The sequence below is a fragment of the Melozone crissalis genome, unplaced genomic scaffold (assembly GCF_028551555.1).
Source record: "Melozone crissalis strain CALT ecotype California unplaced genomic scaffold, PUWL_Pcris_2 ptg000019l_1, whole genome shotgun sequence".
In the NCBI taxonomy this organism is placed as follows: Eukaryota; Metazoa; Chordata; class Aves; order Passeriformes; family Passerellidae; genus Melozone; species Melozone crissalis.
Window position 1 is genome coordinate 16,923,048 of NW_026535797.1, and position 26,295 is coordinate 16,949,342.

General features: G+C 41.9%; 1 protein-coding gene across 3 annotated transcripts in view; it reads right to left on the reverse strand.

Moving 5' to 3' along the window:
* PCGF5 (polycomb group ring finger 5) overlaps positions 1-3,514 on the reverse strand; it is a 62,125-nt gene extending 58,611 nt beyond the window's left edge. For all 3 annotated transcript variants that reach the window (XM_054276716.1, XM_054276718.1, XM_054276715.1), the window contains exon 1: positions 3,447-3,514. The gene's annotated coding sequence lies outside the window, so the exon portion shown is untranslated. The remainder of the gene's footprint in view (positions 1-3,446) is intronic.
* Positions 3,515-26,295: the final 22,781 nt, after the last annotated feature.

The following is a 26,295-nucleotide window of genomic DNA, read 5'->3' on the forward strand; positions in this document are numbered from 1 at the left end:
GTAAATCAAGAGTTTGGTTAGCTGTTTGGAAAGCTACTGACATATGCATGAATTTCACTACTAATAATTGAATAAATGGTTTCAGTTTTAGGTAACCAGTCAAAATTACTTGTTTCACAAGTAAGAACTAATAGTGGCAGCTATTGAGACCATAGTGCTCAAGTAACACTTTCATTCCAGAAGGGGCCCACACTTGACAGTGAGCAATTTCTGGTTCATAAGCAGTAATCCTGATAAGGACAGCAACACTTCTATTTGCCATGGACACACATTGAGACAGACACTGACTTGTCACAGCCTGATGGAGCTGGCTGCCAGTGCTACACCTGCTCTGCTCATTACAGGCTTCAGGCTTTGAGACTGCCAAGCTGTTACTTTTCATGGCACTACATCTATTGGAAAAGTTTAAAGATAAAACCACAATAATCAGGAAAATATGCTTCATTGTAAGAAATGCACTACCCACCATCACTCAAAGGCACTACCCACCATCACTCAAAAGAGACAGCTACAACACTGATACAGAATCAACTTTGTTTCTTAGTCTTTCAAATATTTAGTCTAATAATAGAAATAAAACTTTATCCCAGACAACTGCAACAAATGTTTTTAACTGAGGATTTGTTAAACAACCCCAAGCTAAGGCATATTTTCAACACCAGCAGTATGTCCTTCTACGGGAAATGATCAAAACTTTGCCTGGGACTATTGTACTTGTTTAAAAAGGGTCTTTACAGCCAAAACTGCAAAAAGGAACTAATAATTTGGGTTGTTGTTTTTTTTTTGGTTTTTTTTTTTTTTTTCCTTACTGGGATGTTCTAATTCAGATAGCTGGAAGAACATATAAAGATGCTGTTGGCACCACTCTTTCAAAAGGTCATGATAAGAACAATTCCTATGTATCCCCAACTTGGCAAAAATCAAGATACAAAGTTCAGACACTTCACTTTTATCTGCACTGCCCTCAACTTTTCTCTTCTGTGCATCCTACAGTAACTTGCTTAGCAGTCCTAAAAATGGAGCTGCACAGGAGCAACTTTAAACCAATACATTTTATCTCACTTTATTTTGCATATTTTGCAGGCTTACAAGTGAAACCTAGAGTTTTTCATTTCCACTTTAAATCCTAGAGTGTCCATAGAGCAAGGAAAACCAGCTGAGCAGAGTGTTAAGCTCACTTTCAGTATTATCTCCTTTACTGCTTTCAGCTGAGGTCTGGGCACATAGAATGCCACACACATTGTATGTTTTTATCTTCTTTTTAAGGAAAATTGAATAAATAAAGATGAATGCTATTTGATCGTTGAATGAAATGCACAACTAAAGCAGTATTTTTCCTGTTTGTTAACTTGACCACCCAGCATACCTAAGAGATTCGCTATTACAGCGCTTTCACTGTCATGAGCGGTCTTAACTTGGTTAACACTTTGGAATTTCTGACAGGGAGATGTTAAAATCCACACAATGAACCCTGAAATAATACAATTTTCCCACACTTTACTGCTCTCATCCTCTAATTAATACTATGAGGTGCCAGTGCATAGTTCTAGACAAACAAAAACGATAACATGTCCTTTTGCCCCAGCAGTGACAAACACCAAAGCAATCCTTTCTGTTCCCACGTGGAGAATGGCAGCAGGTACAAAACACAGGCAGTGTGATAAGGGACACCTGATGCCACAGGAAACAGAATCGTTTACTAGCAGGACATACAAAGACTTTCACACAGTTATACTGTAAATCCAGGTGGCTGGATGTGTGAAGCACTACCTCCCCACTAGAAACAGTGACTTTGCTTCTTCACAGTGGCAGGTATGCTGAGTATAAAAGAAAAATTAATCTTGTAAAATTCATACTTCTGCCTCTGTACAGGAAGAGAAGAATGTGTCCCAAAACTAGAGGATGAAAAATCCACTTTGGAAGCAAGCTGCAGTTGAAAGGACAACTATATATAGGATCCAAACTCTATCCCATTTTAAACACCAACAGACAAGAGGACCAGGAACAGAAGTCTATCTAGGTACAACTCCAACATGTTTATTAAATCAACTGACTTAGCTTTTAAAAATACATATTTATGTGGTTTTTTACTTCAACAGAGACTATTTTTGCTTAAAAAAAAACTAAGGAAAACAAAACCCAGATTAAAAGCATCTGGGATCTGTCTCTGGCTTCAGGGTATAGACATAGTGTGATGCTACTTTTAGGTATTATTGTTTAAATTTTATTTTAAATTAATACACTTTGAATAACACAGTAACTTAATTCTGACCATTGACACCCCCCTCTTTTAACTATTTGGCTAAAATGATGGATAACAAGTTGCTAATAGAAAGAGGTTACCATTTAACCACTGAGCCAGAAAAACTGCACTTGAATGGTGCAAAACTTTCACAGTTCACAAACCAGCCGCAGGAAACTGCTGGGTTTCTGAGCATTGTCTGTCCTTCTGACATCCCATCGCGCGTCAGAAACTGACACCAACCTTTCACTATCTACGGTACCAACCATGCTCCCTCTCCGTTGTGTATGTGAGATGATTCACTTGCTTTTATTTCAGGGAACTGATGATTCATTCAATCGTCTCCAGATCATATTAATCTACTAAATATGCACATAAAGGAAGCAAAAATCAAGTTCTTAAACTTTTTTATGCTCACATGTTTATTTTTTTCTTTGAGGGAGAATAGAGGCAATTAAACATGGGAGACGAAGCAGGACAGGTTACGTTTCTGCTCAAAGGCAAGGTTTGGGGAACACACCCAACCCACGTGTAAAGCGAGCAGCCGTATTCCAGCGGCGGACTGCGAGCGGAGGGGAGCTCCCGTCCCTCCCGTCCCCTTCGGGCTGGGGCTGCTCGCTCTGCTCCGGTACCTGGAGCGGGCAGGGCGCTGCGGACCGGTGCGTTCCCCCCTCCGCCACACCGAGGGCTTGTGCCTCTCCTCCTCCGGTGACATCTTACATAATAAGCCGAGGTAATCACGCCGGAAGCGAGCCAAACCGCCACGGAGCATCAGAGGGGATAACTACCCGCGAGAGGAGATGCTCGGACCGGCACCCGCTCCTCGCTCACCGCCCGCCCCGGCGCCTTGCTAGAAAAATCCTCGCCGGGGCGGCAGCGGCTCCCGCAGCAGGCGCCAGACGCGGAGCCCTCGCTCGTCCCCCGCCGCGCCGCGCGCCGTCTCCCCAGGAAGCCGCCAGCACCGCGAACGGCATCAGCCTCTGCCGAGCGCTCCCAGCCCCGCCGGCTCCAGCCCCGCCGCCCTGCCCGGCCGCCGCTGGCTCCCTCCTCAGCGCCGAATTGGAGGAGAAAGTTACTCGGCGGCGGCCCGGCGTCCGCCGCCGCCGCAGTTCAAGAGCAATGTCACGTTCAACAACTTGTTATGACACATGATCCCCCCCGCACGCATCCGCACCTCGCCGCCGCTGCCCGGCGGCCCCCTTACCTTCCCCTGCAGAGGCCACGGGCACCCGCGGGCGTGTGCGGGAGTGGGTGCGTGTGGCAGCGCGGGCGGCGCCGGCTGGGCGGGCGGGCGGGCGGGGGAGGGGAGGGCGGCGGAGCGGCGGGAACGCGCCTCGCCGGACTTGTCAGCGGGCGGGGGCGGCTGCGGGGCGGCGCGGGGAGCGGCGCGGAGGGGAGCGCGGGGGGCGGAGGAGTTCTCGGGGCTTGTTTACGCATTGCCGCCCGCCCGGTGCAGGCGCTGCACTCTCTGATTGGACACAAACTGGGGCACAGCCCGGCTAGGGCGCTGCCGCCCCGGGGGCCCCCGGCGCCGCTCGGCTGCCGGTGGAGCCCCCGCCGGGCTGCGGGGCTCGGGGCCGCCGGTGCCCCGCGGGCTCCGCCGGCTCCCGCCGCCCGCCCGCCTTCGGACGCTGCCCGGCCGCCGCCCCCGCGCATGCCCGGCGCGCCGGCGGGCCCGGGACGCGCATGCGTCTTGCGCGTGCCCGCTGAGGCGGAGGGGCCGGCGTGGAGCCGCTGCCCGGCCGGTGCCAGCGGGAGCGCGGCTGGGGCGCTCCGCGTTGTCCTCGGCGGGGCGGGGGCGGGACCGGAGGAGCCGCCCTCGCAGGCGCTGGTTATGTAACCGGGGGGTGTCTCTGGCGGCTCGCGCCACCGCCCCTGTCAGCGGCAGCGCCTCGGGAGGAGGGGCTGCCGCTCGGTGCTCCCGTGGCTGCGTTTCCCGAGCGGGGAGGTGGATGCGCTCCCTCCGCCCCAGGCACGGGCGCCCGCCGAGTAGCGGCAGCGGCCGCTCCCCTTTTCTGCCCCTTCCCCGGACAGGTGCGACCCCATCCCGGGGCCGGGGACGAGCAAGAGCTCATCTACAGTCAGACCCTTCTCCTTCGCCCGCTCTTAGCGCATTCCATCCCGAAAACTTCAAAGTTTGGGCAGTACGCGGTGTCCGCGCCTCGGTGCGGAGCGAAGAGCCCCAGGCGGCGAGAGCTGCTGTGTGTGGGCAGCGCTGCTCAGAAACACCGCGCTCTTCCCTCAGTGTAGGCAAAAGGCCACCCAGCAATGGGTATTTTCTCCGTGATTAATTTCTGCTGGGGTGGGCACGACTCATATCCTTGGTAAATTCCATTGAAATAAACAGTTTTAAACCAAGGAAATAATCAGAACATAACACAACTGTACGACATTACTCATATACTCATTATCTATAAATAAGCAGCTCCTTAATGCTCCTTTTACTCCCATCCCACAGTCAGCAAATGACAATAAATGTAACAGGAAAATATAAGCCATGAGAGCTCTTTGCAATAGGAATCCCCACTATGCATCTCAGTACACACCACGGGAACTTCCCTGACTCATTTTCAGATGAGTAAGCTTCTCAATCAAGTTTTCCTGGCATTTGATGGTAAAGTTTTCAACTTCCTCATCCTGAGAGCAGAATCAATAGTCCCTGTAACCTGTTCCATGTTGCCTCTTGCACAAAGCTTGGGATAAGGGCCCTGGCTAGAACCATTTCCTTGCAAGCACTAGAGTGGTCCGCCAGCAGTCAGGGCTGCTGCTACTAACTTAGATTTAAATCTGCAAGTTAGCAGCTTTCCTGACTTCAACTTTCATTCTTATATGAAAAGTAGGAGTGCAGTTTTGAAAGACTTATTTTAATATATCCATGATGCTTTCCAAGCAGTATTGCATTAAAAAAATTTTAAAAATCTATAGAAGAGTTCTCTTGTGCCTGGTTATTTAGAACTTCTCCCTTTTAGTTGCTTCCTGGGACAAATTACCAGGATATCTGAATTAAAGATGCTTTAACATCATCTGAATCAGGTCACATCACCACATTCATTTAGACAGCAGTGAACCCTGTCAGTAAGTATATATTCTGAGGCTTTCCTGGTCAGACTAGTGTTGATCTTGACTGTCAGGTCAGCTGTTGATTATATCTGTATTTTTGATAATAAGCCAGATTGGTTTTATCAGAGCAATGCATTTAACTCCAGAGAGTTTATAGGCAATGGGTGTCACACAATGTAGAGTATTATTAGAGATTAAAAGAATCTTCACTGAAAAGAAACTAGACTGCCTATGCTTCAGACAATCATATCAAGCTCACCGAAAACTGAGACCTGGGTCCTATCATTAAAAGTTTTGGGGACTTTTGTAGGGTTTTGTTTTGGGGGGTTTGATTATAAGTTTTTATTTGCAAAAAAAAAAAAAAAAAAAAAAAAAGAAAAAAAAAGAAAAGAGAAATTCTGAATCATGAAAGAACAGTTTCAGAGAGAGACAGTAGTTCTTTATCTAAAAGGAAAGGTCAGAAAGAGAACAAATTCCTTCCTGCACATCAAAGTAGTTGAGCACTCATTGATTTTACTGGAACAACTGATGCTGACACTAAAGTCACAGAAAAAAACATACCAGAAGATAAAATTATTCAAGGTATTATTACAATGTAGCTACCAGTGATGGTCTAGACATGGCAGGACAGAGCTCAGAGCAGATGAATTTTGTTTACCAAGAGAGCAAGGAAGGCACATAAAGCCCCCAATGTAAAACATACTTCAGTACTGACAGTTCTCTCACCAAATGCTCTGAGTCTACCTAAATGATAAATAAAGATTTCCCTTTTCAAGGGTTTCTTCACAGCCAGGAGGGCCATCTATTTAAATATAAGTACATAAATATGTAACTGTAACTTTAGATGAAAGTTTATGAACTTCTCACTTGTTTTCTTGACACCAAATAGCGAGAGACTAATACTTGAAGCACAAGAGTTGGCACTATTGATTTTGTGTGTAGCAAAACCTGAACTATAGATTCTATTTTATATCTTACACAATACTGAATTTTTAGTGTAAACAGATTTTGCAGTTTCATGGTAGATTTTGCATACAGGAGAAAATGGTTTGCCCGGTTCAAGACTCAGTTCTCTAATTATCTTTCTTTCACTTCCTCTGCTGATTTTATTTCTAGTAGAGTGAGAAGCCTTAAACTGCTCCCTGGGGCTTCCTCCTTGATCCCAAGCTTTGTAAAATGTGGATGTTTCCTTAAGATGATGGCTTTTATAAGCTGTCAGTTAATTGTGATTAGAGCAACAGCCACATCTGGAATTCCTCTTCTACTAATGCATCTTTGGAGAACTGGCATGAAAATTGTACTCAAGTGTAAAATATGTGGTTGAGAAATATTTTCTCAAACTAAAAATAAGCAAAATTATATTTGTTTAATTGGTTTTCAGCAGTTGCTACATGTAGGTTGTGGGTTAACTTTCAATTCATTAGTAGATTTTGCCTGTCAAATAAGCTCACAAAATCTCCAGTGAAGGGCAGGCCACAACCTTTGGGTATATCAGAGATCTTCAGGATCCCTGGCTCTTGATTTCTGACCTAATATACATAAGTCTCAGTGGGTGCCCTCCCTACCTTCTCAGAAATATTGCCAAGGTACATTTTTCCTTTTCCAAAGATTACATAGAAATTGAAAATTATGGCTTTAAAATGTCTAGCATTAATTATGCAGCTTTCTTATTACTTCTTGCCAGTGAGTGATAAATTCCTCTCTCCCTTTCATCCAGAATTTGACTACTTTGCAGAGTACTAGGGCACTCTAAAACTACTTCCATTTGAAAAGAGGGTATCAAAAAATCACTCCTAACTCCCTATTTAGAATCATGATGCTATTTTAAACACTATTTTACACTATGATTTTTCATTCTGTTTGTGTTACTAATTAACTTGGTCTCCAAGCAAGGTTATCAATTGTTTACTGGTCAGCAAAAGGCACTCTTGGGCTTTACTGAGCACAACTTAGTGTTGGTATAATTGCAGAGTATCTCATACCAACAGTGAGACTAAATTCTGAATTCTGCTTTTTGGTAGATATTTTCAACTTGAGCATTGTTTTATTTCTGTTCTATAAATACTGAAACACCCTGACATATGAATTATGAAGCAGAAGAGAGTGCTCTCTTGCCTTTGGACTGGACTGGGAGTTTTCTTTCAGTTGCAGAGGGGAAGAGCTGTAAAACACCTGCCCAGCCTGGCTTCAGCTCCAGCAGAAGTAAGAATTGTCAAATATCTACTGTCAGCTGCAATAGTTTTACAAAGCTATTCCAGTAAATTTGCCAATTTACAAAGTTGGTATAGAGCCTACCACAAGAAAATTTAAGAGTTTACTTTCTTCTCATGACAGAGGCTGTTGAGCTCCTTGGGTAAACAGCATATTTAATCCTTTATTGGTGCATCATAAATATGCACGTAAAAGAAAAATGACTTCTGTGTTGGAGCACAGCTACAGCAACATCATGGTTAGACCCTCAGCAGGGAATTCTCTACTCCTGCAAAGGCATCAGGGTCTCCACAGATCTGCTCCCATGCTTTAAGGTAGGTCAAATCTCATCTCCACTTGTGCTGTTCCAGAAACTTTCTCTACTTCCTTCCATTTCACTACTTTTTAACTCAACCATGCTCTATATTGCAGTATTATTATGAAGCATTTTGGTTATATCAGAGAAAGGTGTTTCCCAGTTTGATTTTCATCCTTTTATGGAATATGAACTAAGGTATAATTACACTACATAAGAAACCATTACAAGATATCATTTCACAGGCAGGCTAAAATATCTGTCAATGACTATGGGGAGTCTTCCTCCAAAATGGAGAAGGGCACAGAGAGGTGGTCTTGTGGCAATGAGCTCTATTTCACATTGGGGAGTTCTGCTCATAGAGAATCGCAAGTCCATTTTAACAGACTAACCACTAACACCATTTGAGAGGGATGGCAGGACAAGGCTGATACCTGGGCTCAGTAATCACAGCAGCTCTTTCTGAGAAAGTCTGCCTCCTGCCAGTGAGGAAACAATCCCTTACCAAGGAATTGAGAGCATAATTACTGAATGGTGTCTTTTCACAGCCCAGAGAACACACTAGACAATCACTTTTACACTGCCAAATGGAATGAATGCAGGAAAGCAGGATGGAATAGCAAAGTCTCCAGGGACTTTTGCTCTTTGTTTATAGATGAGGACATGACTAGTCTTCTGCACTGCCCCTGCCTGTGGTGTGCAAAACAGCTCACTAGGCAATTGAGAGAAGTAGCTGCTCATGAGGAGGAGATGAACCTAGATATCTAAATTTAGATTCTATGTATACCCTGCCATGTAAGCATTTTTAGATCATCCTAAAGGAAAATATTTCCTGAATTGAATCTATTTCCTTTTGTTAATGTTGATTTGAGCCACTGTTGAAGTCAAAGAAAGTAGGATGACACTTCTTTTTTTAAAGATCCCTAGAAATCAGGGGTTTTCCAAGTTTCTAGTGTTTCAACTAAAACACCTGCAGTAGTTCTTGCTGGCAACTTGAACAAATAGAATAAATTATAACTCAGTCGAATTCTTGTAATACACCAATTTCTAAATTAGAATTCAGAGTCCTTTAGGTGACAAGGGTTTCATCTGGTACTTTGTCACAGTCCTTGCTGGGCCACCTGAACACCTTTGTACTTAAAGGTGTTTTAAAGTTTTTTTCTAGGTTTTTATTTGCATGTCAACTAGAATGTACAAGTAAAGATTTTCAAAAGGCAGAGAGGAAAAAAAGTTCCTCTTACATAGTATTTCTTTTCAGTCTAGTCTCTGGTTGTTGAAAACAAAATTTTTAAGGGGTTTATATATTTTGGGGCAACATGGCTGAGGTCTGGATGTAGATAATAGAGCTATGGATACTGGAGATTTTTCTTTACAATGGGATGCAACAGTACACAGAGAAGAGGGAAGAGAAAGATTTGTGTGACAAATCCATTCCACAGTTCAGAGATCGTCATTGAATTTCTTTAAAAAGAAGCAGACAAGACACAATAGAGCACTGATGGATTGAAGTGTTCCTATGTAAGAGGGAGCTTTTCTAGTCTTCAAAGATCAGCCTGTCCACTACCAAATACTTAGGATGACACAGCATACGTGTATTTACAAAAATTCTATTTTTAGCACATCATAAAATGCACAGTATAAATTCAGGGTTTTTTCCTGCCCCATAGCATTAACATGTTTTATACATTTTGTTATCCCCTCTGCATGTACCTGATGGTACCATCCCTGAGAACACAGTAATCCTCCTTATAAACTTCCTTGCAGACAGCAGTGATCTAGCAATTTTTAATGCTGGATTATTTGTAAAACTACTGTAAAAGCACATGTGAGCAGTCTGAATGGCTATTGAGGCCTTAAATTATCATCAGGCAATACATATACATACATATTTATTTTGAAAGTGAGCCAGTGAATGATTTACTTATCAGGTGTTTGTGTAGTAGTATATTTTCTTGGCAGACATGGAAAAGATTTTGAACCAAGGGATAAGAAAGGAGAATTTGACAGACTGTTCTTTATACTTCTAATCAGAACAGTTACCAAGATATTTTTTTTATCCAATGCATGAAAATTCTCTAACAATGTGAGAATTTTTTAATAAAACATCAAAAGTCTATAGCTGCAAATCCATGCAGAAGAAATATAGTGCTTTTATAATTTGATTTTTCAAAATGCTAATTTTATGCATGGGTATGCCGATACTGCCTGTGACCCCTTCCTGTGTCTGGCCATGTGCCAACTGTGCTCTCACTGATTCTGGCCACAGCACCTGATTATTCCTTTCTGGCTCCTCCCTCTCTTCAGATTGCCCATTTTTTAATGAGCAAATCACTGAAAATCCCCTCTTCTCAATTTTTATGATGTCCAAATCCCAGAGGAAAACACACTGACTCTGGATTTTATCTTAGGTATGTGCAGCCATGACTAAGACCAGGGAGAATAACAGATGATAACACAATGATCCTGCATGATGTTCCAATTCTTCAGGTAGTAGAACTCTAGTGGGACAAACCCTTGTGCTGAACACAAAGAAGGATGAAACAGAAAGCAGAAATCCATTTGCTTATGTCCCAGAAGGGCTGGTAGTAAACAAAGACCAAAACACAAACAATTCACCTTCTAGGGTACAAATGGAAGCTTGTGACACATGGCTTTGCACCAAGTGTGTGGACAGATGTGTATTTGGAGGCCCTAATACAGCCCTAAAAAGACCCCATGTGGAAGATGTGTTTTACCCAAATCTGCACACATGAGGATTGGCTTTGAAGCATATACCACCCCTGATCCTGATTAAAAATACCCAGCACCCACAGACAGAGCAGGCAGGTTTAATCCCTCACTGTACTCTTCCAGGAACTCCAAGTAGCTCTCTTAAAATACAGCTGGGACTTGTCAGTAAGCTGAGCATCATTAGGGAGGGGAAGCCACAAGATGGACAAACTGTAGGACTGGATCATACTTCCTTCCAAAACCCAGCTGAACTCCAGTTAGATCTGGACTTCAGAAACTTAATACTAACCAAACAGTTTCCTATAACACTGGTTAAAAGTCCAAACTATGTTTTCTGTAAGCTGATGGTAAACATAGTGGTGGATATAGTTGAAAGTCAAGGTTGTGAGAAAGAGCTTTAAGCAACCAAATTTACAGACATCCTTAGTGACAAATAAGTAGAAGCAGGTGGACATCTAAGCTTAACATTTAATCTGTTTTCACACAGCTAAAGCTGTAAATAGGAAAAATCTACAAGATGAATTGGTGATACTAAAAAAAATTTACGCCCCCAAATTTTATGTAATGAAACTTTCAATATCTCATCTAAATTCCTGCCAAATTCAGGATCCATATGCACTGCTATAGAGTTAATTTGAATTTTGAATTTAAGGTGTTACTTCTTTACTGGCATATAGCATATTTGATAAAGACTGATTTATAGTTGAAGAGATGAAATGAGGAAGAGCAGCAGAACATGAGGAAACAGACTAGAAAAATAAAAGCCACAGAAAGAGGTTTCACTCAGGTGTCTGTGTAAGCTGCTCTGCCCACCGGAGGGTTAACTGCAGGGACCATGGCAGTGTCAGTCTTTTGCACCCCCAGTGGGGTTTTCATTCACAAAATCTGCAGGGGAAGTAAAAAGGCAATGCCACTTTTTTCCCATCCCGTTGCCCACAAGATCAGATGACTGAAATATGCCAATGATGCTAATGGCTTGCCAGGCTGGATGGCTGTAACCACTGCAATTTTGTTCCTCCTCCCTCAGTGTTCAGCTTATATTTTCTCAGCTACAACCTGCTCAGCCCCACATATCCTTAGCTACTGATAGAAGTCACTAATTTTAAATGTACTAAGCAAATGCTTTAGAGACTTGTGTAGGCCAACCAAAGGGGAAGACAAGATTCCACAATTGCTTAGATATAGATATTATAGTGGAAGAGCAAATAAAAACATGGATGCACAACCAGCTGGTGAATCACACAAATATGGATGGATTTTGTCTACCTGGGATGATGTCCTCATTTACAATCTCATATCTATTGTGATGCTGTGATTCAAGGATGCATTTAGGAAAGGCAAGAAGGAAGGGCACCAGTGGCACCAGTCAAGTATAAACCATAATTCACAAAAGGCACTCCTTCTTTAAAACACAATGTTACATCTAGGTATTTTCTTAAAATCAAAGAGAAGTTAGTAAATACCCTTGAAACTTATTTTAAAAGTCCTCACACATTAGGTCTAAGATAGGAAATGTCTGGTTTCTGACTGAATTTATTTCCTACTTGGAATGAAATCATTTTAATAATCCTGTTCCACCACACAAAATAAACTGGTCAGACCTAGTTTAGTAACTGACACACAAGAAAAGCTTTATCAACTCCATCTATGCAAAAGCAAAAATAAAAACAATAAAACCCCCCATCTTTTTAAAAATAAATGTCAAAACATGGATATTTGAGTGTTTCTATTAAATAATGAACTATTTTCACTTTCACAGTTTTACAAATATTTTAAGACATGCTTTGACAGATAGAGCTGATTATATTTAATTTTGCTGTGACTGCAGGACTTTGAACTTTGGGTCTTAAAAGACCAGATATAACTAGCTGGGCATTCTAAATGAAAATCCTGTGTGATGCAGGTAAATTTTAGTTTCTGTTGGAGATTAATTCTTTCAGTTGTCAAGTACCAGGCTCAAAAATGAGTCACAGTATTTGTGAAACAGTGAAACAAATAATGAAAGGTCATCTGTCTAAATGAGAGCACACCCTGGCAGTGATAACCTTCAGTGTTTCAATGTCCCTTAAGCCTCAGAAACCTGAGTAAGGCTAGCCCAAGACCCCTGTTACTTATTTCATTTGGAACAAGAGTTCCTAAACCATCAGATGGAGTCTCTCTTCTCTCAGCATGGATGAGCCCCTCGGTGATGCACAGACACCTCCAGTGTGGCCCCAGCCCCGCCACAAGAGGGGCTGGGAGAACCTGGGAGACTTTCAATGCAAAATACACCTTCTCCTTTATAAAAAAAAGAGCTGATCTTCTGTTTATCACCACTTGGACTCAGGAGGTTGGCTGGACAGCAAAGCCACTGGAGAGGGACAAGTGGAGCTGGGGTGTCCCTGTGCGTTATCACATGTGCCTCACTCACTGAGCTGGAGGAAGAAGCACACTGGTGGGACAGGAGCCACTTACACTGACATTAGCTGTGCTAAACCTGCCTGATAGATAGAAAACTTCTGTCTTCAGAACAGATTCTAGGCACACTTCATCAGCCCAAGTTTAATCCTGTTGACAGCATGCCTACTTTAATGCCATCTTTCTTTTCTGAAAATTTCACCCATCTTTTCCCAACAGCTTTTACCATAGGGTTCCTAAGGGTGTGAAGGGTGAGGAATTGTTAGCAAGAGGTCACATTCCTTTACCCAATAGATTTTATGCAAGCCCTAGATTAAAGGTTAAATTATTAAAGTTAAATTACTCAGCTTCAGGATTAGGTAATGCAGTTCACGTGTTCCTAATGCTTAGCCAGACTTGAGGCCAGTAGTAACTCCTAGTAGTTGTTACAGATTATTTGTCTTCTGAGAACATTTATCCACTGCCAAATATTTTCCAGTTGTGAGGCACCAAATAAGGACATCTTTTTTCATTTAGCTGTAAAATGCCATATAGCTAACAGCTTAGAGTTGTTTTTCGAGGGTTGGTGGTCTGGGGGTTTTTTTGGATTGTGTTTTTCAGGGCTTTTTTTCTTTTTTTTTTTTCCTTTTTTGTTTTAATGGCTTATATAATAGCTCCAGCAATTTCAGTAAGCTGCAGCATCTTCCTTCTCTCACAATCCCTGAATAGGAATCACTGCTGGTAGCCCACACCTCTCCTTTTCCACCCCTGCAGCAGCTTCCGATTTGTTCATCTTTGCTCTCTGCAGGGAAGGTACCTCAGCTGCCTTGCATTCATTCTTCATTCAGCAGAATGTGGAACAAATGTTCAGTGACAGCCTGTTGCACACCAGTTTAATAGTGCATAAAACAGAGAGGCTACCGCGAGCAGCTTTTGGAAATTCAGCATTTTGTATTTAAAGCTATTTGGCTTTGTACTAATGTGATGGTTCACTCTGCAGCTAGATTTCCAGAGATGTGTGGCTTTATGTAAAGTAGTACTGATGTATTTTTAAGACACTTTTGAATTTTGAGTAGAATCCTTTGTAAACTACTATGAACATATGTTCCAGATATTCTGAGAGGAGGGGTCAATAATGCAAATATCCTACTAACCTCAGCAGAGTACTTCATGTTCCGTGTTCTCCAAGAAATCAGTAAGAAATTTTTGAAGACACCAAAAATATCACAGCAAATTCAATCAATAATGATATGTTTCTCTGTTGAATATGTGTTTCTACCTAATGGAAAAGTCTTAAGTGCTGTTTAAGCACTTCCTTACCCGACCATACATCTTCTGACCACTAGTGAAGCTGTTTTGCTTAAGGGGAGAGGAATTTGTATGAGAGAGGAAAACAGCAACCAATTTTCCAAACTTGAAATATGGACCTGGAGATATGTTGTCCCAAATCTCCTTTTTTCTTCCCAGCCTCTCCCTCTGCTCTTGGTTAATTTTCCCCTTTAGAACTCTAAGAAGCCCCATTTTTTTCAGATTTCTCTGTCCCCAACACAGGTCATGCCTGACTGTCAATTCCTTTCCCCTTACATCTCTATCCCTCTGCCATACCTTGGAGGGGTTACACACCTTCCCTTTGCAGCACCTGCTACCTGTGGCTGCATGGAGGCAATCTTCCCATCTCTTCCGGTGTGACTGGCAAGCGGGCTCAGTGAGGGATGAACAGGAGCAGAAGCACCTTTCCTATGAGGATCCCTGGCATCCCTGTGCCTGGGTTCCTGCCCTGGCTGCTGTAATCCCTCTTTAGCCATGTGTTCTGCCTACAACATAAAAGACTCCATTTTTTCCAAGGGCTGAAGATGGCAGTGCAAACCTGTTCGTATCCTTTCCTCTTAGAAGGCTGTACTTATTTTTTCTATCACAGGATAACTGCTTTCCCAGCAAACTCTGCTGAAGGCAAAACAATGGAGGCTACTTTCACTGTTTAAAGAGCACCTCTGGGGTTGCAGGAGAACTTACTGGATCTTGCCAGTTGTTCTCCTTCCTGTTGCACAGGCTTCCTATTGCCAGCCAGCTCTTCTGAGCCAAGCCAGGAGATATTATTGCAAAAGAACAGAAGGGAAGTAGCTGCTGAAGCCAAGAGCATCCTTTTACACATAATACTAAGCTTTATAAAAGCATTTGGTGGTCAAGCATTTTTCCCTGCCTGCATTCAATCCCTATGAATGTTTTTAAGCATCTTTGCTCTTAGCAGAACCTTCCTTTTCAAGCTGTACATTGAACATTAGAAATGACATTTGAAGAAGTACTTTTGTGTGTGGTTAGTATCTAAGACTAATCTTCTAAGAATAAGCCAATCAAATGCAAACACCATATAATATGTCATCTTAATATAGATATCTTTCCAGGCAGTATGGTTTCCCTAACAGCAAAAAATAGAAAGCTGTCCTCATGGAGGGCGTTGGAAATAGTACAAAACTGATGAAATAATTCTATTGCAACATAGTCAGGGAGCTTCCAGATTGTCACTTGCCACAAATCCTGATTGTTTGCAGCTGGTAACAAAGCTAACAGTGCACCTCAGAAAAGCATGCCACTTCACTGGTTTGCCTCCATTCACCCTGGCACACCAGCAGTATCGTTAGAGGGATGCAAGCTGCACCACCGCCAGGCCTTTGTGAACATGAAGTAACTACACAGAACAAAAAGCAGTCTCAGCTCACCTGTCATCCCTGCCTGGATTTTAGTGAGGAAAGAAAAAGGTGACAGATCTTTAAAGAGTTACCACCTGCTAAAGAAAACCAGAAAAATCCAAGTGACTCCTAGCTGTTCTTACCTTCCCATCAGTACTGGAACTGGGAGGTGAACAACATGAAAGGGAAACATTTTCCGTGTGTGCGCATTCTTACAGCAGTAGGTGAAACCCGCACTTCTGTCTCAGGTATAAGATATTGAAACTAAAACTGAGCCTGTTCTGTTTTCCCTTTTTTCCTCAACAAGAAAATAATAGTAGAAACACTAACTTTTGAGTATAGAAAATAATAGGAAAACTCCACAATTATCAGCTCTGTAATACCCTATGACACTAAAAATGTTTAGGAAGAAAAACTATCTTTTTGTAAGAAAAGATTATTTATGTAATGAAAATACATTTAACATCTCAGAATAATAAAACTCAGTAGCTCTAGACAAAACTGGTGGATGACTGGGGTTGATTTTCCTGAGAACTATTGAAGTACCGAACAACAGAATGAGAATTCAAACAGCAGTAATGTGCCAAAAGGATGATTTCATTCACTATTTCACATATGTAAAAATGGAGAGACAAATCACCTCCATCCAGACAAAAGAGAATGCAGCAAGGAGTCTGTATTTTCACCTATATTCTTACAAGAAGAACAATGGAAGGTTTGCAAAGTACTTTCTGGTCTGTCAAAAGCACTCAGTGTTTGAGTCACCACAATGCCTGTGACCTGGAACGCCTACCACTTTTTCTGTGTTGATTAAACTTCATTAGAGGTGAAAGAACTGCGTGCTGTTGCAGGAGAGGGAAGGAGGCAGCACTAACAGGCCACTTTCCAAGCAGATTTCCCAGAAATAGAGCAATTAATAAAGGGCCTTAGAAATGCTTTTCGTGCACTTCTATTTATTATGTCATGAAGTGCAAACTAAACGCTTAATTAATCATAAAATGCAGCATTTTTATGATTATTTTTTCATGCCTAATCCAGATCTGTCCAAATAAACAAGGATAGTAATGTACAGGCAGAATGTGGATCTAGGTTACCCCTGGCCAAGGTTGCATACACAAAGTGAAGGGCTCTGTGAAGAGAGCTCACAGAGCTTGATTTGCTGTAGATTTTGTCTGGGAGCTCAGTTCACTGGGAGCAAACTGTGTGTGCATTTTAAGTGAAGTTTTATCTGGATTTAGGATACTCATGACATAGTTCTTCATGTGGAATCTTTTGTGTCTTGTAGGGACTGAATCCTTGGTAGAGGTACTCTCCCTAGCTAGGGGTACTCTTAAAACCTCTCTCTCCTCTTGGTAACAGGGTCCTGATTTTCATAAACATATACGAATGTAAATTGTTTGGAGACTGCTGGTGCTCCCCAATTTGGTTGATTTACTAGTGGGTTAAAAAGCTGCCACAGCAGGACAGATGGATGCAAACCACATCAAATCACATGATTGCATGAGCCCATTTCCTTAGAAAACCAGAAGAGGAATTCTGAGACCCACAGAAAGGAAATCTCAAAGAAGGAAAAGAGCAATTTAAGCAATATATCGACAACACCTAAAAAGCACTCCCTATTCCTCTCCACAGTAGATCTACACACATAAAAGAAAGTTATTGAGAAATATTGAAATATTGAAATATTGAAATATTGAAATATTGAAATATTGAAATATTGTTCACAGATTAAAAACATCTTAATGGCACATTAGTTTTACTCATTTACCACATTAGATTTACTTTTCCTTACAGTAAACACAACTGAACCTCACTGAACTAACTACCAGAGAATGCATGCTTCATCATCCTAATATCAATAAAGCAATACAGTACATCAAAGAAATGTTACCTGGTGAATGACACTTCTTACTGTAGAAGCAAAAAACCATCAATATAAATAATTTCCTAGTTTTTTTTCATAGACAAGAAGTCAGGTACAAGTCTCTGTTCAGATAAGTAGGTGAATGAGGATTTGATCCCTTTAAAGGTTTGGGTTTTTTTTTTTTATCCTGTAAGCCATACAGTTTTTGTTTTACACAGTTCTTTTCACTATAAACAGGATCAAAGCAAACTTTCAGAAAACACCTCCTTGGTGTTTGCTCTGGAAAATTGTCTCCTTTGTTTCCTTTTCCCTCCCCATGAGCTATTTTCAGTGTTTCCACCAAGCTGTTAGTCATAACAAGTTACCAAACCTGGAGGGTGTTAGCTTTGCTATGAAGCAGAAACAAGTCATGGATGAGATGCTCTCCTAATAGCTTTATCATATGAATGACACAGAAATTGTAGCACCCTGGGCGTACTGACGCAACTTACTTTGCATCCACAATTTGATCATATTTTAGAAGAAATTATTTCTGACAAATAGTCAAAATGGGCCTCCCACAAGAAAAGACAAATTTATGTTGTCCTAGAAAGATGTGCACAGGTGATAGGGGACAGGGCCACATGGCACAAGGAAGACACCTCTGCCCTAAATTGAGAGCAGTATTTTTAATGGATGCATAATTGATGGAATGACAACAGCACGTTTAGCCTTCTCCCAGCTTTACACACACCTCCCACCCTCTGTTTTGCCTGTCCTCTCAGCTGTAACCCCTGCTCAGTTCCCTTTCGCTGCTTTTCTCCTCTTCCTCCTCCTCCTCTCCCTCAGCAGAGGCTGCAGGAGCAGCATTGGCTGTGCCAGGGGTAGCACACCATGTGTACCTGCACACTGGGGGACACGGCCTCTGCTGCCAGTCTGAACAAACCTGCACCTGGGGAACACAGCCATGACAACTTCTACCAGTTTTCACTGCAGCTGCTGACATCAGTGCAGGAGCATCACTCACGGACGCAGCACTGCTCCAGGGGCTCGGTTCAGCAAGGCAATGCTAATCTCCAGTACTTAACAAAGAGGATGTCTGTAAATGCTTAGATTGGTAGGTAGATTACATTTGATACCATTTAAGAAACTATCATCACTCAAAGGAGCAAATTACATTGTTTCCTTGCTTCTGAATTACCTGCAGTCTCTATACTAATTTTTAATTCTCAAGTTCGCTCCTAGCAATATTTGCTGGTAAAATTCAAGTCTTTAGTGTTTTTTGTGTTTAATGGAGCACTCTTGCACAAGAAATACAGACATCATCTAACAAACATACTCAGAGTCTTGTTTTCTCCTGGTGTGGGGTAACAGCAGAATTTTTCTTAATAATTATTCAGGTACACAGAAATAGCTGGCTGGGAAGTTTGTGTACAAAGACAAGTTAGCAAAGTGCCAAGTTCCAAGAGTAGCCTAAGTGCTCGTTATGGAGGTAGCCTTTCCCATGACAATCATGCTTTGTCTTTTTAGCAGACAAGCTGTACCAGTTGCCACGTGGTTGTTTTTCTGATAGCCTCCTCTCCCAGGGCAACAAAATCCCCAGCAAGCAGCAGTGACTGCTACAATTTCTGAGAGCAGAAATAAATGCACATTCAGGACTGATCCACTAAGAGCCTTCACTTTCCTTGCCCCAGCCCATTATCTGTGCTTTGCATCAGTTACACAGTGCCCCAGAAGTATCTAAACAATTCTGAAACCCGAGCAGCTGAAATTGTTTCAGTCCCTCCCCACCTCCAAGGAGCTTAATCTACTTCTGGCAATTACACTATGGCTTAAAAGTGAAGCTTTTCCATTCAACTGAACATGCATGTTTTTCAAAATACACACACTCTAGACTTGGAGTAACCCAGAACTAACAAGGAATTAATGCAGACAGGAACTTTAATGCTCTCATCACATAGCATTTGTAGATTTCTTATCACTTTTGAGTTGTTTTCTCATCTCTAAATGGCAGTTTGCCAGGGGCCTCTACCTCCTGAACTTCTCCTTGGTGTGTGCTAGATTCAGTACAAGGATCAGTACACATTAATATTTCTATTTTTGCACCAAGCATCAGTTTGTAAAATTACAATATGGTAGCATAAACTCAATTTAATAGATGCTTATGATCAGAATCACATTTTTGCCAGTGAGATTTTGTTGATATCTAAATGAATCAAACTTCATCATGTGTAGCTTTGTGGAATCAGATATGCACTAATTGGAGATCACCCCCTTCTCTTTTCCTGGAGATATTAAATATAACTGCTCAGAATTAATCTTGTTTTCTTGCTAGAGGACAACACAGACTTATTTCTAGCTCAAGATCCCACTCTTGAAAGTTTCATCCCAGTTTTCTGTTTCCATTCAGCCACAAGCAGGCAGGATTTAAATAATTCCTTTATCTATGTCTTTTTCACCTCTGTACAGCACCAGGGTTTACAATATGATCTGCATCAAGTGCTCTTCTTGGTTCTGCCTTCAACAAGAGACATTTTAAGAACCATGGAGTAAGGTAGAGTTTATACTGCTTCCTGTAGTGGACCTTCCTGTAGAGGATGTTTGGCAAGAGAGAGAATAAAAAGGCCAAGGAGGATTTCTGCATGAATAGATCTTATAATAAGCATTTTAGCTTTGGATTCTCTATTTCATTCTAGTGTGATTACTACCAGGGCTACATCACCACAAGTGGTGCAGTATGCAACTGTATTTTAGACACCAGAGCCTAACTTACAGTTGTAATAATCGTAATGTAATTCAGTCAGTTATTTATTGTATTTTAAACCAGAGACAGAGCAGGTAAGATGTCAATAGTACTTCTTGCTGCTTTTGCCAAAAGCTGAGACTGTCAGGCAGGACTGACAGGACTGATGTGCTCTTTAACTGTAGTGTTGGCTCACTTTGGAAAGATCCACCCAGGGAATAAACTCAAATCTAAAAAAGGCATGTCCAATTTAAAGTCCAAACGTAGTCCCAGAAGTAGCACATACACAATTACATACATCAAAATTAAAATAGATATATATATAAACACATACATGTAAAAAGATAGTTAAAACAGCCTTGCACTCCCCTCTGCTCTTGTTTAGCTGTCCTGACCAAAAATACTACAAGACAGCAGCTGGCATTTAACGTTATGAACAGCACAACTTTGGGCAGCCTGCATTTGTCTTTATTTGGCTAATTGTTTAAGAAATTGGACATAAAGAGGCTCTTATTTGCCTGACTTCCCTCACTATCCAGGGCTAGATAACCCTGAATAACAACAGAGGGAGAAGCAGAATGGATTTTACTGGCCCAGCCATCTTGCTCAGGTTTGGTTCTCCCTCCTTCCCCCCTTTCAGACAGCCCCACCCATATCAGAGCTCCTACTTTTCCTTTTGAAGGAGACATAAGGAAGGGACGCATTTGGCTGATGTTGGGCAGGCAGGGATCTGATCCATGCAAGTTCCAGAGCAGAAATGCAAGAAAATATTTCTTATCACCAGCAAGACCTGTAACTACACCATTTTCCAGAAAGAGAACAGCATAACTTTTGGACATGTCCCATATCCAGAACATGTTCCACTGCCCTCTGCAGGAGTATCAGAAGATGACTCAGCTACAGAGCCAGAACCTCTCAGCCACTTTGTTGCCTCTTACTAAAATTTGAAGGGGGGCGGTTGTGGCCCTGATTTCAAGGTAAGGACAGAAAGTGTTACCACCCCAGAGACCTGCAGTCACAGTTGCACTAGAGAGAAGCTCAGCCTTCAGCCAGCTGAAAGAGTTGCTATTCATAAATCATTTATGTGCCAGGTATCTCAGATAATTTCCTGCTGGGTAAGGAACTCTCCTCTCTATGGAGCAAGAGTAGCCCTGAAAAAGTGACAGGTTGAGATCACACTAATGATCTGCTACCAAAGATTCTTTCTAAGTCCCAGGGAATCACCTTATTCCCTGGTAGGACCATTCTCCTTTTTCATCACAATTGGTCACTGGTGAGCTTGGTTTATGGTGACTTCATGAGTGGAAGTTTCTGCTGACTTCAAGAGGAGTTGGGCTAATACAGATGTTTTTCGTAACTAATACCTGAAATGCACCTCAAAGTTAAAAATAAAGTTTTCAACTAAGGCAAATGAGGAAAAAAACATAGGAGTGTCTCTATCCCATGAAACTGGAAGGCTCACAGGGAGCCTTGAAGCATACTTCAGTTATAATCTGGCTTGGTATGGGGTTTTTAGCTTAAAGAATATGTCTGCTTTTCATGCAATAAGGCTGAGTCCAAGTTCTGTACAGAACTTTCTCCTAGCATCAAGATTTTAGTTACCTTCTTAGAATCTGAAAACAGGGGAAAAAATCTAAGCTTTCACCTTTTAACTTTTTGGGGAATTTGAAAGTGCTGAATTTGCTGATAAATATTAAGAAGCTCTTCACTGGCATCATGATAGGTTGGAAACAAAACTTTCACTGAGACTAAAAGTAGTAAAGCTCTAATTAATTTCAGGAGAGCACAGACAGTCAAGTCTGATAATTCTTCTACAGGTTCAAAAGAGAAGAGACTGAAAAAGGCTTTGACTCATCTGTCATTTATGCTGCCCTAATATACATAGGCTGCAGAACTTCTTCTGAGAGCAAACTCAGACTAAAGAAGAATTCTCAAAGCTCATTATACGGTACTTGCAAATGAGTTGAAGTGCTAAGTCTTTGATTTCTGGAGTCACCAAACACTGGCTCAAATCCTGACCCCCTAGCACACAGCCTACATAACTAGGACATGCATGCACTGAGGAAATCAAGAGGGAGACTTTTTTTCCTCCTTAAGAGTTTGAGGCAACAATAAAGCAAATTCTATCTGTAACAGCTCCCAGACACATCTTTTCTCCATTTGAATGGCAAACATACTGATGTATCTCAGTGCCCTGGAGTGTTCTTTCTCTGGCCCTGGGGACACTCCAGCAGTTCCCTCCAGGCTGTGTAGTCTTGGTCTCCCTGCACAACAGAGCCAGTGCCTGCCTGGCTCTGCCTGGGTGTTCAGAAGGAGTTGGGAAGCTGTACAACATATTGCACCTATTTGCAGAGATTACCTTGTAGACAAAAACAAGGCTGTGAAATGTTAAAGAGTTCCCAAACTCTCAGCTCCCTGCTGCAGCCCTATCCCCATTGCCATTTGTTACAACACTGTCCAGAAGGGCAGGAGCATTTCAACAGGAACACATTCTCTAGCCAGGCTAAGGAGTGGGCAAGTACAAGAGCTGTGCCTCACAGGATTAGCTTGGAGGCAGCACTATGCACCTTGAATTCTGAGGCAGGGCTGTGCTGTGGGGTAAGCCAGCTAACATTGCCGTTTCATTCTTGTGGCTATTTACAGTGGGTGGGGAGGAGAGAGAGCAAAGAAGCACTTTCTTAGAAGTGCTTTTCCAATGTGGTGTCAACTGAACACGGAGGCTTAAGTCCTCTACTGACACAGACTGACAGAAATCAATTGCCTTTAAGTACTGTAGCTGCATTAGATCTAGCCCAGAGCTTCTTCAAGTCATCAGAAAATGTTCTTAGGTACTTCCAGCATCACTAGGACTCCTTCATTTCACTCCCAGGAGGCAAAAACTGATAGAGTTACATGACAGAAAATATCCTCCAAGAGGTTAACTTCTTTGTGATCACTGAAAACTCAAGGTATGAGCTCTGTACTTCTGTTATCTTTGCCAGATTGAGCTGCTGTACAATTCAAAAGCTGAGCGAAATTTTATAATCACACAATTAAAATTCTGAGGAAACCCTTCTGCAGTCTCAACAGAAAACAGTCTAAGGTAACAGTTTGGGGGTTTTCTTAATATATACCTTGACTACATGGTTCTGCTGTTTGGGTTTCCAGCTAAGTAGACCCATACTGTGTGGGCTGTTTGCAGAGTGCTGGTAACATCACCAAGGCTGTGTCTGATCCCTGTGCCAGGAGCATGCTAGATGGAAAAGGATTTATGAATGTCAAAACATTCCGGAGTAACAGGCAGCCTACAGCCCAAGGGGGCAGAAATCATCCTTTTAGTTGATCTCTGCAGAGGGTTTTGTAGACACCACACAGGACATCCATCACCAGGGGTTTCTAAGAGGAAAGGAAGACAGCAGGAGTGTGTGAGCAGTCGCAAACATATCAGTAGAGCTTAAAAATATAGGCCCTTCCACTTTGCGGAGGACAAATAGCCTAAATTCCCTGTGATCCTTTCTGTCTCACTGTTTTTTTGGTTTTGTTGGGTTTTTTTTTTGGTTTGGTTTTTTTTTTTAACTCTTAAGGTCTAATATATTCCTTTAATCCATAGTAGACAAGCTGCAGGCTCCTCAAAGGTAAATCACAATTCATTTAGTGGTGGTTTCCTGTGTTACATGAAAGACAAACTCATCACAGGAATTATACACAGCTCTTGGTTTGATTTCAAAAGCTCTTAAAATTGAGAGTGTAAGTTATCTAATTAGTCTTTTGTGCAACAAACCTTTCCTTTCTTCTAATGAGGATAATGTGTCTTAAATATTGTTGTGTTACCAGGTTAGGCCACAAATTACGTAAAACCTGATGCAGTCAGCTGGCAATCATAACATGGTGTTTCCATTTAACATAAGCATGTTAACGGTTAAGTTTGGGGAACACATTTTGCATGTTTCTTTACAATTTCTACCTCCTTTTTCACAGAGCAATGAAATAAAGTGCCTGCTGAGCAGGGTAGCGAGTGCCCAGGAGAGGTTCTTATGGGATGTGGTTACAAACTTGCATCCAACATACATTTCTTCTGTAGCTCCCTGGGGGGAAATTGAGGTGACATTATCAGGCTGATCTTTATGATACTAATCATCTATTTGTTCCTGCCTGGGAAGAAATGTATACCACCAGAGCGCCCTGTGGTCACAAAGAGATGCAGATAACATCTCACTGAACTTGGACTATAGTTCTTACAGTTTTTGCTGAAGTAAGTAGTTCATGATAGTAGTGGATGGCCAGGTTTTCTTCTCTTAAATACACAGCTGAAAAAAACCCACCCTCACCTTGTCCTTGTTCAGGGCACCTACTATTTTCCTTTGAGGTCATAAAATTTCTTAATAATCTAAAAAGACACATTTTTTTTCTGTTGGCTACAGAAGAGAATGTATCCTGTGTCATCCTCAGGCTTGGAACTCAAGGGGCAAAGCAACTTCAATGCTCTTTCCTATTGTTAATTAGAAAGGAAAATAGATTGGTTGGCAATCATTTATATCATAATTGGAGAATAAGGGGAGCCCAGGGACTATTATTTCATAGATTTAGGGAGTGTTGAATGTAAGGGCTGGTCTAGCAAGGGGGAATATTTTTCCTAGGGGTTTAGAAATCCAAGCCATGTGCTTTAAAGCTTCTTGCTCAGAGTCCCCAATTTTTAAAGACCTGATGAAGTTTAGCAGGGTCCAAAGTGCTTGGCCAAACTTGCATTTTGGGCACTTCCCACCTAAATACACAAGGAGAGGGGGATCAAAACTGAAGGAAGAAGCTGTGTTTTGGGTTTGGTGCATCAGGAAGACTGTGGGAGACTCCCAGACACTCCAGATCACAGCTCAGCCTGCACCTGGGAGGGCTGGGAGCAGGCAGCAGCTGACCTAAGGACACAGCTGATGATGCAGTCAGTTTAAGTTACCCAAGGCACTGAAGTTATTTCCTTTGATTCTATCCATGCTGTTTTGCAACTGTCCCATATGGCAGCTTAACATTCACCCTCCCTTTAGTATCAATGGTAAGACACTGCTGAGCAGCCTTTCATATAATATTGAGTGCATTTAGAAGTTTAAAGGATAAATTTAAACAAACAGGACACCTGCATGCAAAGCTCTTCCTTTTGGGCTTTGTAGAACAGAAAATCTATTCAAAACCTTTTTCTGCTTCAGCAATTTTTTAAAATAAGTGCTGAAATATTCTGATGTGATGATATAATTTGTATTATTCTTGACTAAAATTCTGTGCCAGCCCAAGTTGTGATTTTAACCTTCCTCATGTATGGGCAAGGCTAAAAAATTGAGTATTTTAATTAAATCAAATATTCCACATCTACAATCCAACATTGAAAGAAGTCTGCAGGTTTTTTCATATCATCTTGTCTTACAGTAATCATCAGAATACAAGCAATATTATTGAATCACTCAGTTTACAAATTTGGCAGCCATACCAGTAAATCTATAAAGCCTTATTGTTAAATAAAAGCTTGCACTAATTGAAGCAAACAAAACCCTCTCATCACTAAGAACTACATATGCATGAAGGCTTACACACACATCTCCAGTCCTAAAGCAGAGCAAGAAGGAAGCACAAAGCAAGTGAGCCGGCCCTGCTTTAAGGGTTGCAGAGATGTGCAAGCTGGGACCAAGGCTGTGCCCTTCCATAAAACACCAAACACTGCTGTGCCACAGCACAAACACTGCTCTGGGGTTGAGTCAAACAGTGGCAGGTAAGGAGATCTTTTATTTTTCTGAGAAGACAAATCCGAGCCAATTTCATTTAGTGTCAACCCAATGTTGTTCTTGAACATTCCAGCTTAACCTCTGATCAAAAAGCCCCTCCTAGTTCAGGCAGCTCTGACTGCAAGCCCCTCCTCAGCTTGTTTCCAGAAGCACAGCTTTGAGGAGGTTTGTGCTGATGCTCAGTGGAAATGCTTCATAGACTCAATCACAGGAGAAACTGCATCAGTTAGAGGAAAACCATACATCCATGCACCATTTACAGATGTAAATTTGAAATAACTTGTGATTCCAGATGTAGAACCTATTTCAGCCCCATGGGTCTTCAGAAGACTGGATATTCCTCTACTGACAATGGCATTTGTAG